Source organism: Mirounga angustirostris, unplaced genomic scaffold, assembly GCF_029215605.1.
Source record: "Mirounga angustirostris isolate CCGP_5_RB_7025 unplaced genomic scaffold, mMirAng1.0.hap1 SCAF_1, whole genome shotgun sequence".
Taxonomy (NCBI): domain Eukaryota; kingdom Metazoa; phylum Chordata; class Mammalia; order Carnivora; family Phocidae; genus Mirounga; species Mirounga angustirostris.
Window position 1 is genome coordinate 137,123,523 of NW_026991709.1, and position 16,842 is coordinate 137,140,364.

Consider the following 16,842-nt stretch of genomic DNA (forward strand, 5'->3'; position numbering starts at 1 on the left):
TTCTTTATTCCTTTGTGTAGTTTCAGATATACACTTCATTTCCTTCCACTTGAGAGACTATCTTTAACATTTCTTAAAATCAGGTCTGCTGATGATAAATTCTTTAGGTTTTTGTATGCCTGAAAAAAATCTTTATTTTGCCTTTGTTTTTGAAACATTTTTGCAGGGTATAGAATTCTAGAGAGACCGTTTTAACATATTTTTTCTGACCCTTTCCCTTTTTGTATTTAGGCTGTTTGAAGTTGTTCCACAGATCACTGATGCTCACTTCCAGCATCTTTTGTGTGTGTGTCTGTTTTGAGTATTTTCTGTTGCTGTGTTTTCAGGTTTATTCATCTTTTCTTTTGCAGTGTCTAACATACTCTTATTCCCATCCAGTGTATTTTTCATCTCATGTATTTTTCATCTGAACGTTTAATTTTTGGGTATTTTTATAATTTCCATGCCTGTACCTAACACATTCAGGCATTTGTCTTATCATTTTGAACTTACCGAATAGTTATAACAACAGTTTACTCTCTTTGTCCATTAATTTTATTATCTCTGTCATTTCTGGATTTTTTTAATGTTGATTGGTTTTTCTCCTCACATTTTTAAACTCCTTTCCATATCTGGGAATTTTTTATTGAATACCATACACTGTGAATTGTAACCTTTTTGGGTGCTGGATATTTTTGTATTTTTAAATCTATTCTTTGGTTTGCAGTTAAGTTCAGATGTATTTAAGTTACTTGGAAATAGTCTGATCCTTTTGAGACCTGCTTTTAAGCTTTGTTAAGAGTGATCAGAACAGTAATGAAAGCTAACTTTTCACTTCTACTGAGGCAATACCAATCTTAGTATTTTACCCAGTGCCCTGGAAATTGAGGTTTTTCTTCTCTAACTAGTGGGAATACAAACTATTCTTAATCATGAGGTACCCCTGGAAATCGTTCCCTCTGTTCCTGCTGGGTATTCTTTCCCTGGCACTGGGTAGTGCTGTGTCCTCTCACACATGTGCTGATCAGTACTTAGCCACATACTTGCAGGGGACCTTTTACAGATCTCTGGAGTTCTCTTGCTGTGCAGCTCTTTCTTTTCTAGTACTTGTGAGCTCTACCCACTGGGGTTGCCCATCCCTACACTGCAGGGGCAATTGTTGGTCTTCCTGTGTTTGTTTTTCTTTCTCAGGAATCACTGCCTTGAGCTGAGCTGCCTTGATGTCCACTGTCTACAAACTATTGTTTCAGATATTTTGGGTTTTTTAATTGTTTAAGGTGGTAGGGTAAATTTGGTTCCTGTTATTCCATCTTGGCCAGAAGCTTGACCCATGACATTTTTCTTGTAAATAAAAGTCAGTCATTAGAAAATAGTACTTCTTTGTTATTCCAGCTTTTATACATTTATACTGATAATATTTACTTTTAGAAATGTTGGTGAACTGTTTGAAAAGATTGAAAGGATATAAGGAGTTATTGGAAGCATTAAACTCATCTTAAATGGCTTGTGCTTAAAATTTTATGTGCTATAATGAGTAAGAGATTTTATTTAAAATTCATGTTGATGGGGCACCTGGGTTGGCTTGGTTGGTTGGGCATCTGTCTTTGGCTCAGGTCATGATCCTGGGGTCCTGGTGTTGAGCCCTGAGTCAGGCTCCTTGTTCAGTGGGGAATCTGCTTCTCCCTCTCCCTCTGCCCCTTCCCCTGCTCGTGCTCTCTCTCTCAAATAAATGGATAAAATCTTAATGAATGAATGAATGAATAAAATTCATGTTGATATTTGGAGACTGATACTGTTTCTGGCCATATCAGCTGTACTTTGTGATTAGAATTTTTAATTGTTTTAGACTTGATTTTTTTTTTTTAAGGGTTCTGAATCTCTGATTTATTAGACAGCATGGAAATAACAGGTTTAAATTATTTTACAAAAAGAGCTCAAGCTGCTCATAAACAGCAGCTGGGCTTTCTGGGGGTAAAAACAATTCTTCGGACTACCACACAAAGGACCCAAAGACTCCTCATCCTATACAAAGTCAGCATGAAAGGGCACACAGACGAGTTTTTTGTAAGACAGAAAACAGAGAAGTCCACATACTAAATAAGGTGTCCACAGTGACTATAACGCATCCCTTAGGGGATAAGTATGTATTTGTAGGAAGCAAAACAAAGCTTGCCATAGAGAAATCACTTTCACGAGATGATTAGGTGGACTTGGGTTTTGTTTCTGCATCTGTCACTTGGCGAATGAAGATACCATCTTCAGGATGTTCTGTGTCGTCCATTTCATACATATTCGACGATGCTGTTGCAAGCGTGGTCCCGTCATTACTGAAGGCCAGGGATGCAGTGCTCGTGGGGTACAGATGGAACTGGCATAGTCGTTTTTTGTTAAATGGATCCCAAATGTTTACAAATCCATCAGAGCCACCTGTAGCAAATGTATTGTGGATGTTGTGAAAGGAAATGGCATTGACTGGGTAAATCTGCTCGATACTGCTCTCCTTTAGTCTGTGACACTTGAAGGCATACTTCTTCTTCTGTACCTCAGGGCTTGGGTCCAAGTACTCAACTGCCACTCGGCCTTCAGTGGAGCTTAATACATTACCCTGCTTGTTTGCCGGATGCAGCGAGTCTGGTACTTGAGGCTGGACTCCCGGCGCTGCCGCACAGAGCCCATGTGCCGTAAGTCCCATGCCAGCACGCTGCAGCCTGCAGTGCCCACAATCAGCCGGTCTCCAGACACTGAGAAGGGTATACACCTTTTCAGGCTGAGAGAAGGTCCTTGCATTAAGGAGTTCTGGGATCCCACAACTTCACTGTCTGGTCCCAACTCCCTGTCACCATCATATTCACTTCAGGACAGTATTCAACACATCTGATAGGGGCATCATGGGTTCCAACGAGATTTTCTTGATCAGTGTTCACATCATGCATTTTCAGTTGATGGGCTAATTCCCCACTCCAGGCATGTGTTGGATCATAGAAGGCGCGGTCCGGGACGGCGCCGGTGTGCGGGTACTTGAGCCGCATGGAGTTGGCCGGCACATCGTAGAGGCGCACTGACATGTCCCAGGAGGAGACCAGCAGGAGCTGGGAGGTGTTGGGGCTGAACTTCACTGAGGAGATGCCGTCCTCGGGTGGCTGGTTCAGTTTGAACTCGTTAGAACCGGTCATCTTGGGCTCCCCTCAGAAGCAACTTGGCTGCCACGGACCGCCGCCACCACCTCCTCGCTTCCCTCCGAGCACTGCTAGGCTATTGATATTTTTTAATCCCTCTACTCATACTGGTTTAGGACTAGGTATGTGTTGAGTGCATATTAATTCTAATATAATTACAGCTCATTAGAAGAATTTATTGTTGATTATAGTAGAATTTAAATAGCTACGTTGTTACAGATTACATTTCTACTTCAAATTTCTGTTGGATATATAAATATACTTTAAATCTACTAAGGAGAAAATGTAAACATCATAAAATTATCTTTTATACTTTTTTATTTAAAAAAATTGCCTTTTCTAAACCAATGCCATTCAGTTCTGGGATTCTGGAGCCACATTTGCAGTCACCATTAACCAAAAAAACCACATGACTACTTTTGAACACAGTGTTGTACTGTACTATTCTGACACAAATTTGAAATCCTATGGGTTGGTGAGTGAAAATACGACATGCAGCTGCAAGTCCCAGTTTTATACCATTGTCCTAGATCTTTTTGTTTTGCGGAAGTGTGTTTGGGTGGTAGTGGTTTAGAGTTCCGGTAGGAGAGGGTTGATGGTGGGTGGTGAGGGGGTAACTGCTGTTGGAGGACAAAAAAGGAGTCTCTAAAAAGACTTTGAGGCACAGAACTTAGTACTTTGATTATTCTAGTGGTTGCTTATTTACCTTGAAACATTTATTGTAACTAGATGAAAGTAAATATGGTGTCACTTTTAGTTTGACTTAAATGGGAGGTGAATCTCAGGTTTAACAGGCTTTGTGTTAGGATCAGGTAAGAAAGTAGGTTTGAACTGTTTCATGGCCCACTGAGGGGTTTTTTGGTCTTAGGGTGTTTTTTAGAATAGGTCTTTTCAGTATCTTATATCTGCTTTAAATATCCCTAAATTCTTTTGATCTGAGGATAGGTAAGCAGTGTTTTAGGCCTCCTTTTGTTATATAAACTGAATTCAAAGCTTGAGGAAATAAAACTTGAGTCTATTCTTATATACAATTCTGTATCAAAACCTAATAGCAGTTTTTGTGATATGAAATCTCATTACCATGAGTTACAAGTATTTTTTGAGTTTTAAAATTTTGATCTTTTAAGTTATACATACAATTTTATACTTTTCAAGAGAATGAAAATTCCTCATTTTAGAACACTAAACGGAATAGACATTTATACCTTAGATCCTTCTGGAATAGATACTCAGAGGTTCAGTTTTTCCTTCTTTGATATCTTTGACCTCTGAGAAGAGCCAACAGCTTATTTTATTTAAATAAAGAGCCCTATAATAGTATAGTTAATGGTATAAGTACGATAAAGTTTACCATATGCTATTATTATATAGTTCATATACTATTTATATAAGTATATAAATATAATACTAATTATATGAGACTATTTACTACTGTAATATACCACAGTGTGTACACTATATATATTCTGTATAAATGCATGTTTATATATACATATATACATAAAATAGTATGATATAAAGCTGTTTTTCTGTCAAGAGCATAGTTTGAAGACAGTTTCCTTCAGATTTCTACAGTTAAAACTGACTTTCTTTGGGAAGCCATCTATTACCTAAGGGTAAAGAGGGGGATAGGGGAGGCTCATAGGTTACCATAATACCTTGATTGGGTCTGTGTAATTATGAGATTGATGACCAGTCTTGTTAACTACAGAATAGACAACTCTAATTGTTAAAATATTTATTGATTGACATTCTGAACTGTGCACAGCATTGTGCTGTTAATGAAAATGAGAGGGCCACTGCACAACTCTGTGGAGCACCGTTCTTCTAACACTCTAGATTGTCTCAGTTCTTGTTTGCTTGCAGAAATTTATCTTAAATATTTGGTGCCTACTGCTATTGGATAGATTATAATGTTTTGCTTTGTTTTTTAAAGACTTTATTTATTTGAGAGAGAGCGCGTGCAAGCCTGTGCACAAGCGGGGGGGAAGGGCAGAGGGAGAGGGAGAAGCAGGCTCCCTGCTGAGGAGCTGGGCTCCATCCCAGGATCCCAAGATCATGACCTGAGCCAAAGGCAGACACTTACCTGACTGAGCCACCCCGGCGCCCTGATTTTAATGGTATTTTATTTTATTTTATTTATTTATTATTATTTTTAAAGATTTTATTTATTTGACAGAGAGAGACATAGCGAGAGAGGGAACACAAGCAGGGGGAGTGGGAGAGGGAGAAGCAGGCCTCCCGTGGAGCGGGGAGCCCGATGCGGGGCTCGATTCCAGGACCCTGGGATCATGACCTGAGCTGAAGGCAGATGCTTAACGACTGAGCCACCCAGGCGCCCCTTTAATGGTATTTTAAACACAAAAGTATTATTTAGTTTTTTGTTACACACAGTCTACTTTCAATCAGTGAGAGCTATAATGATTTACTCCCTCCCTTCTCCACTCTTACCTTCCACAGTCACTTTCGCCTCTGCTTCCAATTAGTTTGTTTTGTCTTAAATCAGCATCTTTCCACTTTCCCTAAAGCGTTCATGTCATTAGCACTGCATACATCTTCCATGCCACAGGCATCTTTAATACATATGTGGCTTTTACAACAGTGGACAATCCAGAGGACTCTCATATCTATCTATAGCCATCCTCGACTGCCCTCTGGAGTCAGTGTTTTCAACCAGACAGTGGAACTTAAAAACAAAACCTGTCTAAAATAGTTCCTTCACCCAAATGCTTTTCTTGTGTTCTTTTATCTCTTTAATGGGTATCCTACTTTTTACTCAAATTACAGATAATACCATCTTTATCCTGCATTGTGATTGCGCCAATTCAAGATGTCTTCTTGATATTTCTTTCACCATTTATATATATATATATATATATTTAAGATTTTATTTATTTGAGAGAGAGAGAATGAGAGACAGAGAGCATGAGAGGGAAGAGGATCAGAGGGAGAAGCAGGCCCCCCGCTGAGCAGGGAGCCTGATGCAGGACTCGATCTTGGGACTCCAGGATCATGACCTGAGCCGAAGGCAGTCGCTTAACCAACTGAGCCACCCAGGCGCCCTTATATATATTTTTTATGCTTAGGGCTCTTCTGTTACATGTAAAACTGGAGTATGTAACAGTAAGTCTAGTGTAGAGCTGTGTGTGTGTGTTGTGTTATGTTGGGAGTGGTCTCTCCCAGGTGCAGGCTACAGTAGCTAGCTTGGTGTTAGCAGTCTCTCCACCAAAAAATAAAAATTGAGAATTTGTATAAATTGTAAGTTCCTTTTTCTCCTTTTTCCTATTTGCTTATTTTATTCCATTTTATCCTCATTTTCTACTCCAGTTAACCCCAAAGCACTCCTTCTAATGTGTTTCTATACATTATTAATATGTCTTCCTGCCAGTGTATGTAGTGTATTTGTGTTTTTAACTTACATAAATGATAGTATCCCATTTTGTTTCCCACTTTTTTACTGAGCACTATGTTTTAATCTCCCTGTTGCTCTGCAAAGGCCTAATTCATTGTTGTGAACTGCTGCATAAAATTCCACCAGGTACATATCCACTCTCTGCAGAAGCCCTGGTTGCTTCCAGCTCTCCCCCACCACTGGCAGAGCAACAGGGAGCATTCTAGCATATGCTTCTATGAACCCCTGTAAGAATTTAGCCAAACTGCAGAGGGATCAGAGTTTGCTGAAGTTCAGTTTTATTTAAGTTGTGCCAGATACTTCTCCAGAATGGTGGTATTCTTCTCCGTGCCTACTAGTTGTGGGGCATGAGAGTTCTTGTATCCCTAGATCTCCTTGGCATGGTCGGATTTTCAACTTTTTATCATTCTGTAGATCTAAAGTGGTATCTTATAATTTGATTTGCATTTTCTTGGATTATACCCCTCTTTATGTTAGTCTCTTGTTAGATTTTTGTGTATCCTATTCTGTATATTGCCTGATCATATCACTTGCTTACTCTGTACCAAAGTTCTGTTTGGATATGTTAGATATTAAACCTTTGTTCTAGGTTTTGCATGTATCTTCTCCCTCTCTGACCACTGTTAGCTTTATAGTGTATAGGTATTAATTCTTCATTATAAATTTAATTCAATTCCAGCCTAAATTCCAGTTGGATTTTATTTTCTTTGAGGCAGCTCTATAAACTTAATCTAAATTTAGGTATGCAGAATGTGTTCAGGAACAGCTAGGTCAGTCTTAGAAAAAGAATATGTTGGGAGAGAGTGGTTGTTGCATTACCAGATGTATAAAGATGTGCCCCAGTAGTACAATGTTATTCTTGCCCTGGCCTTGTATTGTAGTAAGATAGACAAATGAAGAAAATTTAGAGTGCTCAGAGACACGCATGTATTTGGATTTTAATATGTGATTACCATGGTACCAGAAAAACAGTGGGGGAAAGGATGGAGCGTTTAATAGATGGGTGTAGGGAAAACTGACTCAGCATATGGAGCAAATAAAACTGAACTCCTACCCTAATACCATATATGAAGAAAGTTCTAGATAGATTAAAGGTCTACATGTGAAAGGTAAACTGTTAAAGTAGTTTTTTTGGTGGTAAAAAAGAAAATGTGACCCATAGGCTACAAAGGACTTTGTAAGCCTATCTTCAAAAGCACAAATTTTAAGGTAAAATGAAATTAATTTATCACATGAAATTTAAATGTTCTGCTTAATGGACTTCTCCTTTTAACCTCAGAATCTGAATGTCTGGCAGTGTGCATTGCATGCCTTTAAGGGAGGGGAGGCCGAGTTGGCTCTGCATGTACGTACTGTGTTGGCAGAAGGAAGGAAGCCTCTCTGTTCTCTGAAGTTGCTCACATCTTACTCAGCTATAAAATGAGAAGTCTCCACTTGACAGTTTCCCATGTTTACGAGCGTCTGTAGAGGAATGGTCTGAATCAGTTTTTTCTAAATATATTATCTATGACAGAATTGCACCAGGTGGTTGTTAAAAATGGAAATTCCTCTTTTCTCCATCTCTCCCTCTCCCATTGTTTCAGTACAGGTCCAGATAGTAAATATGTTAGGCTTTGCAAGCCATGTGGTCTCTGAACTGTTCAACTCTACCCATAGTACAAAAGCAGCGATAGACCATACATAAATGAAGGAACATGGTGGTGTTCCAATAAAACTTTATTTATAGACACTAATAAGATATTAGTGTCACAAAGTGTTATTTTCTTTAAATTGTTTTCAGTTACTTAAAAAATGTAAAATTTGCCATTCTTACCTTGTTTGAACAAAACAGTCAGTGGGCCTGATTGGCCCATGTGAGTCATAGTTTGCAAACCCTGCTCCAGAATGGTCCTTAGTCAACTGAAGTTTGAAAACCAGTGCTCAGGATTATTTAATAAAATTAATTGTTATTGTCTGTTATTTTGGGAAATTTCTTGTTTTATCATAAACTTCCAGTGCTTATGAGAGAAAGTAGTTCTCAGTGGTCAAGAAGGAATGATTAAATAAATCTCTTACGGTCTAATGTAACATTTAACTTATTTTAATTGCTTCTTAAACATGTTCAGGAATGGATAATGAAAAGGGAAACTGGAGTGTTTATTTACTATATCCTGAAGTATACCATTCGAGATGGAATTGGTAGAGATGAAAAATAGAGGCAGCCTTTTTTTTTTTTTTCCTTCTATTTAAAATAACAGTAGTATTTAAACAGCTGGGTTTTTTTCCTTTTAAAATGATTTATCAGGATGAACAAATAACTCCTACCTTGAAATGCTCTAAGGATAGTAAGCAGGTATGCTTTGTGAGGTCAAAATGTTAGTCATGTTAGGGGCGTCTGGGTGACTCAGTCATTTAAGGTCTTGATTTTGGCTTGGGTCCTGATCTCAGGGTCTTGAGAACGAGCCCCGTATCAAGCTCTTTGCTGAGTGTGGAGCCTGTTAAGATTGTCTCCCCCCCCCCCCCCGCTCCTCCCCTGCATCACGCATGTGCACGCTTCTTTTCTCTAAAAAAAACCCAAAAAACCCCCAAAATGTTAGTCATGTTGTTATTTCTCAGTACTTCCAAAAGAGGAATTTACTATAAAAAATTGTGGTAATTTTTTCCTTAAGTTGGTGGAATGGTTCTTCTGATTGATGTTATAAGAAGAATAAACTTTTCTCTTTGGTTCATTAGTTGGGTGATCATATAATTATCATTGGTAATTATGCCAGGGCAGTAGGCATAAAGCAGGATTATCCTGGGCAAACCAGGATGTGAAATGACTTTGTTCACCAGGCACATACACTACTAATTAAAGTATGGGCTCCTGGGTAGCTCAAGTGGTTAAGCATCTGCCTTTGGCTCAGGTCATGGTCTCGGGATCCTGGGATCGAGCCCCGTGCTGGGCTCCCTGCTCAGCGGGGAGCCTGCTTTTCCCTCTGCCTCTGCCTCTCTCTCTCTCTCTCATGAATAAATAAATTAAATCTTAAAAAAAAAAAAATAAAGCATGGGTCAGTCTTCTGACTCCCTAGATGAAAAGAATACATCCAGTAAATTAATGTCATGTCTCAGTAGAACATGATGTCAAAATAAGCACTTTCAAAGAAAATAAGGGTGGTGATAAATATTAGTAAGATAATTACAACTGAAGTGAAGTTTATTTTTACCTCAAAGGGTAGAAATACCCTGTGGTATTAATATCTTAAAAAATATATTTCAAAAAATACATATTTCATATATCTGTATATGTGTGGGTATTGTATACATTGTAATTTTTAAAAATTTTATTTTGGAGGTTATGAATGCACATGATAAGACAATTCAAACAGTAGAAAAGGGTATAGAGAAACAATAAGTTTTCCCATTTCCTGTCTGAAAGGCAGTTGCTGTTGCAAGTTTCCTGTGCAAGTTACTTTAGGTATATTTAATCTATAGAAACACATATGGGGCGCCTGGGTGGCTCAGTTGATTGGGCATCTGACTTGATTTCGGCTCAGGTTGTGATCTCAGGGTTGTGGAATCGAGCCCCAAGTCGCGTTCAGCACAGTCTGCTTGTCCCTCTCCTACTTCTCCGCCCCCCCTTTAAAATAAATTTAAATTTTTTTTTTTTTTTAATTTCACTCATTCATTTGACAGAGAGAGACACAGCGAGAGAGGGAACACAAGCAGGGGGAGTGGGAGAGGGAGAGGCAGGCTTCCCGCCGAGCAGGGAGCCCGATGCGGGGCTCGATCCCAGGACCCTGGGACCATGGCCTGAGCCAAAGGCAGACGCTTAATGACTGAGCCACCCAGGTGCCCCTAAAATAAATAAAATCTTAAAAAAAGAGAAACACAAACCCCCCTCCCCACCTCCATTTTTTTTTTTTTTTAAGATTTCATTTATTTTTTGACGGATAGTGAGAGAGGGAACACAAGCAGGGGGTGTGGGAGAGGGAGAATCAGGCTTCCTGCGGAGCAGGGAGCCTGATGTGGGGCTGGATCCCAGGACCTTGGGATCATGACCCGAGCCAAAGGCAGATGCTTAACCATCTGAGCCACCCAGGCACCCCCTACCTCCATTTTTTATAAACACAAATGGTAATATGTTCTCTAACATATTTCCTGTTTCCACACCTTGCTTTTTTAACTTAGGATATCTTGGACTTTTCCCTGTTTTTACAACAGGCCTTGGTCGTAGTATAGTGATTTATACGTGAAGAAACTCAGGCTCTGAGTTTATAACTTGTTTTAAGGTAATGCATATTAAGTATTTATTAAGCAGATACTTAATAAAGGTTCGGTCCCATCATGTTCTCTTGCCCAAGTATGTCCTTACCATAAGGAGCTCAGAGGAAGATAATCACAACACAACTTCAAGAAAAATAACAGGACAAGTATATAAATGCCCAAATAAATATGTGGTACAATCACAAACTGCCCTGGCAGATCAGACATGGGAGAAATAAAAGTGTAGTCAGGGAAAATTTTATAGACACTAGGGAGATGGGGGAAGGATTTAAACAGAAGGCCAAAAGAGGAGGGCTGTATTAACATTTTGAGGAATTGCAAAACTGTTTTTCATAGTGGGTACACTATTTTACATTTCCATCTAGCCAACACTTACTCTCTGTTTTATTATAGCCAGCTAGTGGGTGCAAAGTGGTATCTCATTGTAGCTTTTATTTGTATTTTTCTAATAGTTAATGATGTTAAGCCCCCCCCCCCTTTTTTTTAATGTGCTTATTAGCCATTATATGTCTTCTTGGGAGAAAAGTCTATATCCTTTGCCCATTTGAAAATTTGCTTTGTCTTTTTATGACTGAGATTTAAGAGTTCTTTATATTCCATATAAAAGTCCCTTATCAGATACATGATTTGCAAATATTTTCTCCCATTCTGTGGGTTGTCTTTTCATTTTCTTGATGGTATTGTTTGCAGCCCAAAGTTTGTGATTTTTTTTTTTTTTAAGATTTTTATTTATTTATGTGACAGAGAAAGACACAGCAAGAGAGGGAACACAAGCAGAGGGGGAGTGGGAGAGGGAGAAGCAGGCTCCCCGCTGAGCAGGGAGCCTGATGCGGGGCTTGATCCCAGGACCCTGGGATCATACCTGAGCCATAGGCAGACACTTAACGACTGAGCCACCCAACCACCCCCCAAAGTTTGTGATTTTTGATGAAGTCCAATTTATACATTTTTTCTTTTGCATGTGCTTTTGGAGTTGTAGCTGAGAAACCATTATCTAATCCGAAGTCACAAATATTTGCTCCTATGTTTTCTTCTAAGAGTTTTATAGTTTTAGTTCTTACATTTAAGTCCATGCCCCGAATTAATTTTTGTGTATGGTGTGAGGAAGGGATCCAGCTTCATTCTTCAGCATATGGCTGTTGCATTATCCCAGCACCATTTCGTAAAAAGACTATTTCCCCGTTGAGTTGTCTTGGCAGTCTTGTCAAAAATCAGTTTACCCTAAATATGAGGGTTTATTTCTGAACTCACAGTTCTGTCTCGCTGATCTATATATCTAGCCTTAGGCCAGTACCACACTGCCTTAATGTCTATAGCTTTGTGTAGTAAGTTTTGAGATTGAGAGATGTGAGTCTTCAACCTTATTCTTTTTTGAAATTATTTTGGGAATTCTGGGTCCCTTGCATTTTCATATGAATTTTAGCATCTGCTCATCAATTTCTGTAAAAAAAAAAAAAAAATCCAGCTGGAATTTTTATAGGGATTGCATTGAATCTGTAGAACAAATTTAGGAAATATTTCTATCTTAATGCTAGATTTCCATTTGTCAACATAAGATGTGATTTCAATTTATTCAGGTCTTGTTTAATTTCTTTCAATGATGTTTCGTACTTTCCAGTATATATATTTCGTACTTTTTATTTATTCTTTTTGATGGTATTATACATGGAATTAAAATTTTTTTTTTGCCATTATTCATTGGTAGACTATATAGAAATACAATCAACTTTTGTATATTGAGTTTTGTACCCTACAACCATGCTCAGCTTGTTTATTAGTCTAATAGCCTTTAGTGGGTTCCTTAGGATTCTCCATACAAGATCATGTTATCTATAAATAGATAGTTTTACTTCTTTTTCTTGCCTAATTGCACTGGCTAGAATTTCTAGTACAGTATTGAATAGAAATAGTGACAGTGGATGTGTTTGTCTTGTTCTTAATCTTGAGCAAAAGTACTCAGTCTTTCACCATTAAGTATGGTGTTACGTGTGGGTTTTTCACTAGTGTCTTTTTAAGAGCCAAACTTTTAAATTTTCATGAAGTCTAGTTTGTTGGTTTTTCTTGTATAATTCATGCTTTTTGTGTCCTGGGAATTCTTTGCCTACCCCAAGATTATGAAGATTTTCTCCTATGCTTTCTTCTTGAAGTTTTATAGTTTTAACTATTAAATTTCAGTCTGTCATACATTTGTGTTCATAATTCAGCTTTTAAGATTAAATGCATATAGGGAAGTTGGCAGGGAAAAGGAGGCATTTGTCACTAATTACTTGTTTTTTGAAAATGAGTAAATTGGTGAGAATAACTACATGTAAACCAATAGCTCTGCTTTGTACAGTTTTTGCATTTGATAGTCTGCCAGTGCTCCTCAAAACACCCTGGTGGTATTTTTGGGGGAACACTTCCCCATGACTAACATAGGTGTTATTTGTTCATCTAACATCCTTTAGGGTACCAACACCCCTCATTTTGTAATAGCCCTTTTCATTCCATCAAGAGTCTCCCCTGACCCCACAGGAGTGGTACAGGACTCAAGCCCAGCCCACCAGAGCTCTGCTTTCTTCTAAGAACAATGGTCATTTCAGAGCAGGGTGTTTGGCCTAATCTTTTATTTATTTATTTATTTATTTATTTATTATTATTATTTTTAAAGGTTTTATTTACTTATTTGTCAGAGAGAGAGAGCACAAGCAGAGGGAGAAGCAGGCTTCCCGCTGAGCAGGGAGCCCGATGCGGGACTCGATCCCGGGACTCCAGGATCATGACCTGAGCCGAAGGCAGTCGTTCAACCAACTGAGCCACCCAGGCGCCCCTGTTTGGCCTAATCTGAACTGATTGGAGCTATGGCAAAAGTATTGGGGAGGGCTCTTTCAAAGGTTGTCCTTTTTTCTGAGGTAGCTGTGAGTTGGATGTGGGTCTTGAACTTCTGATGTCTGTCTTTGCCAAGTCATCATGTGTGGAGAGCCTGTCTCAAAATGAAGTCAACCCATAGTTGAGGTGATGAGCCCTTAATGACACTACCCTTTGGGCCCTCCCTTTGTGGTTTTTTTTTTTTTTTTTTTTAAGATAAGAGCGAGAGAGCGCGTGCGCACGTGTGCGCAGAAGGGCAGAGGGAGAAGCAGACTCCCTGCTGAGCAGGGAGCCCGATGCAGGGCTTGATCCTGGACTTCGGGACCATGACCTGAGCCAAGGGCAGATGCCCAACCAACTGAGCCACCAGGTGCCATCTCTCTTGGTGTTTTAAATTATGTGGGCCAGTAAATTCTTTAGGCTCAGGCTCATTTAAGTTAGGTATCTTTGCTTGTAACTGAATAAGTCCTAACTAATAAGCTGTTAATCTTTTCAAATTAAGGTCTGTACGTAGGAATTTAAAATAAGTTAGGATCTATTTCATTAATGGATAGTAAAGGAATAATAACTTTTATGTGTGTGCTGTAGGAGGAAGCAGCACCTTGTGGCCTTTACAAAAGCTAGGAGATTCTGTTAAATACCTAGGATCGTGATACTGCTTTCATGGAATACTGAATTTAAATCCTATGGTTAAATGAGAATTACTGAGAAGTATATCTTTAAATGTCTGCTTTTAATGAATATATGGATTAATTACTCATTTGACCAGCTTCTTGATGATATTTTGTGGGAGTTAAATGTATGATAGAGGCTTCACATTTATGAAAGCAGATTGTTCTCTGAACAGGTTAGGATTTTCAGGTATAATTTTTTATTACTTTAGAGTAATTATTTTGTGAGACTCTAGTTTTCAAATTAAAATGAGGAATATATTTTCAACTTACAGATGCACAGAGCAGTTATTTCGGGTATGTATCTAATATAGAAATACAGAGTTCACTGTGTAGTGGTGAAATTAAAGCGTGCTTAAAGCAATCTTTGGGTTTTTAAAGGTAGGTCTCTAAAACGTCTCTTATTAAGGGGTACACATTTGCAGTCTTAAGGAGACACTTCCACCATTCTTGCAAGTCTGTGTTTTTAAATTTTATTAAATCAGTACGTACCTTAATAATACGATATTAATGTTTGTATTATTTGATTTCAGTATAATGCTTTTGTTAGCTATGTGGATTCTTAACACATTAATTTTGACCTTTAAAATGAAAAGATTAAGTTGATTATTGGAAAGCCAAAATGTAGCTTTAGATTTTTGTGATAGCTGTTATTAATACTCCAGTAGTCATTATTTCTATGAAAATTTTAGCACTTACTGCTTTAAAAATAATTGTGTGGGTTTAAATAGTGCTGTAGGGTTCAAAGCCATTTTATATAGTACTTCCTTTACTTTCTCACGGTTTAGTTCAGTGAGGTGGTATGTAGGATATCATTGGCCACGCTTGCTAGATAAGAAGCTGAGGGTTGAATTGGAATTTTTGTATGCTGTTCTTATTTTCAAGTTCCTTGTGTGTTTAGTTGTATCTTACTATGAAGTGTACTTTTAAAGGTTTTGAAAGCACTGTAACCCTTTCTTAAAACAGATTTCAGGGAAATGAAGCATTTAAAAAACATCAAAACCTTCTTCCCCCATCTGGAGTAAGGTTTGAAAGTCATTGCTTTGTAGTAGACATTATTTTTCTAGTTTGTCAAGGCCCAATAACTGTTAAGACAGTGCTAAGAGTTCCTACTAAATTTGTATCAGATTCCGACTTTGCCTTCTCCCTTTCTCCTTCCATTAATGCCCACTAAGGCCACTCTGGACCTCACATATATCCAAACCCTCCCCTGAAATGCATCGCTCTCTTCATACTGTTGCAAGGGGAGCTCCTTGGGCTTTGTCCCTGTGCTTTGACGGATTAACAGGGAAAGGCTTTAGAAAGGAGAGAGGGGAGTTCAGAGGTAAGAGGAGAATTAAGCTGAGAATCAGAAAATTAATACCATGATTGGCAAGAGAGTTTCAGGAAGGCAGGATTGATCAGTTCTTGACCAAAAAGCTAATGAAGGAAGTTGGAAATGCTGTTTGATTTTGAGATTGGACGGTCATTGTTACTTATAAGAGAACAGTTGACTGGAATATTGAGATAAAGCAGGATTGAATCTCAGGTGGAAGGGTGTGTGTAGGTGGAAGCAGGAAGTTGCCACTAAAGGGCAGGAGAAAGCTAGACCCGGAGCTGGAAGGGGTGGGGGGTGGGGTAAGAGGTATTTAGGAGTATACTTTGGAATAGGCTTTATTTAATTATGTTTCTCTTTTTGCATGGGAAAGTTTGAACTTTTTGTAACTAAGTGTTAGATTCAGTGATAAAGTAAGAGGAATTTGATAGACCACATGTTTTCTTGGAAAGATGCACATATACTTCTGAAATGAAGGGGGAAAAGAAGAAACGGAATTGAAGATAGAAATTTTCATGTGGGAGAATTGAAGTTTGAGGGAACAAGGGATACCAAGATAAGTGAGAAGTCCTTGTAAAATAGCACATTTAGTGCTTTAGGATGTTCTTTCCAAAACCTTTTTGGTTGCCTATCAAACTGGAGATGTGTACCAAACCCACCCAGGGTTATGGGCAAAAGCTGTTACTACAGTACTAAATATGAAATTTCAACTCACAGGGGGCTGATACAAAGTCCTAATTTTATTTTGTCTTGCAAGGACATTGAAAACAAAATCACCATTACTGTCCTCAACATTTCACAAAACAAAGGATAATTTTATCACAAAATAGGAACAACTTGATATCAGAATGGACAGAAAGAACTTTGTATTAAATAAATTAAAATTTATGGAAAACAAATACTTTATTCTTTACCTTTTGGTGAAAACTTTGTCTTGGAAATGTGTGTAAGAATCATTGACCTACATCACTAAGGCTGTTCATTTTGGGGGAGTTTGTTCTAAATACTTGTCCTCTTTTTTTCCCCACTTCACCTCACAAGTGAAAGAAAGGGCGCTCTTCTTATGGTGGAAAGCCAGCATGTTTGCGTGCATGTGCGAGAGGGAAGGAAAGAGAGAATTGCCCCTATGTTTATATTGGCCCATTTCTAAGCCACCTGCACTTGAGTTTGCAGATACCTACTCCACTGCCCTTTTAT

At 38.4% G+C, this 16,842-nt stretch overlaps 1 protein-coding gene and 1 pseudogene across 3 annotated transcripts in view; one reads left to right on the forward strand and one right to left on the reverse strand.

Moving 5' to 3' along the window:
• The window catches only part of UBE2E1 (ubiquitin conjugating enzyme E2 E1), a 79,735-nt gene that overhangs the window by 37,376 nt on the left and 25,517 nt on the right, over positions 1 to 16,842 (forward strand). The gene's annotated exons all lie outside the window — the stretch shown is intronic.
• LOC123863862 (mitotic checkpoint protein BUB3-like) lies at positions 1,838 to 3,178 on the reverse strand (annotated as a pseudogene).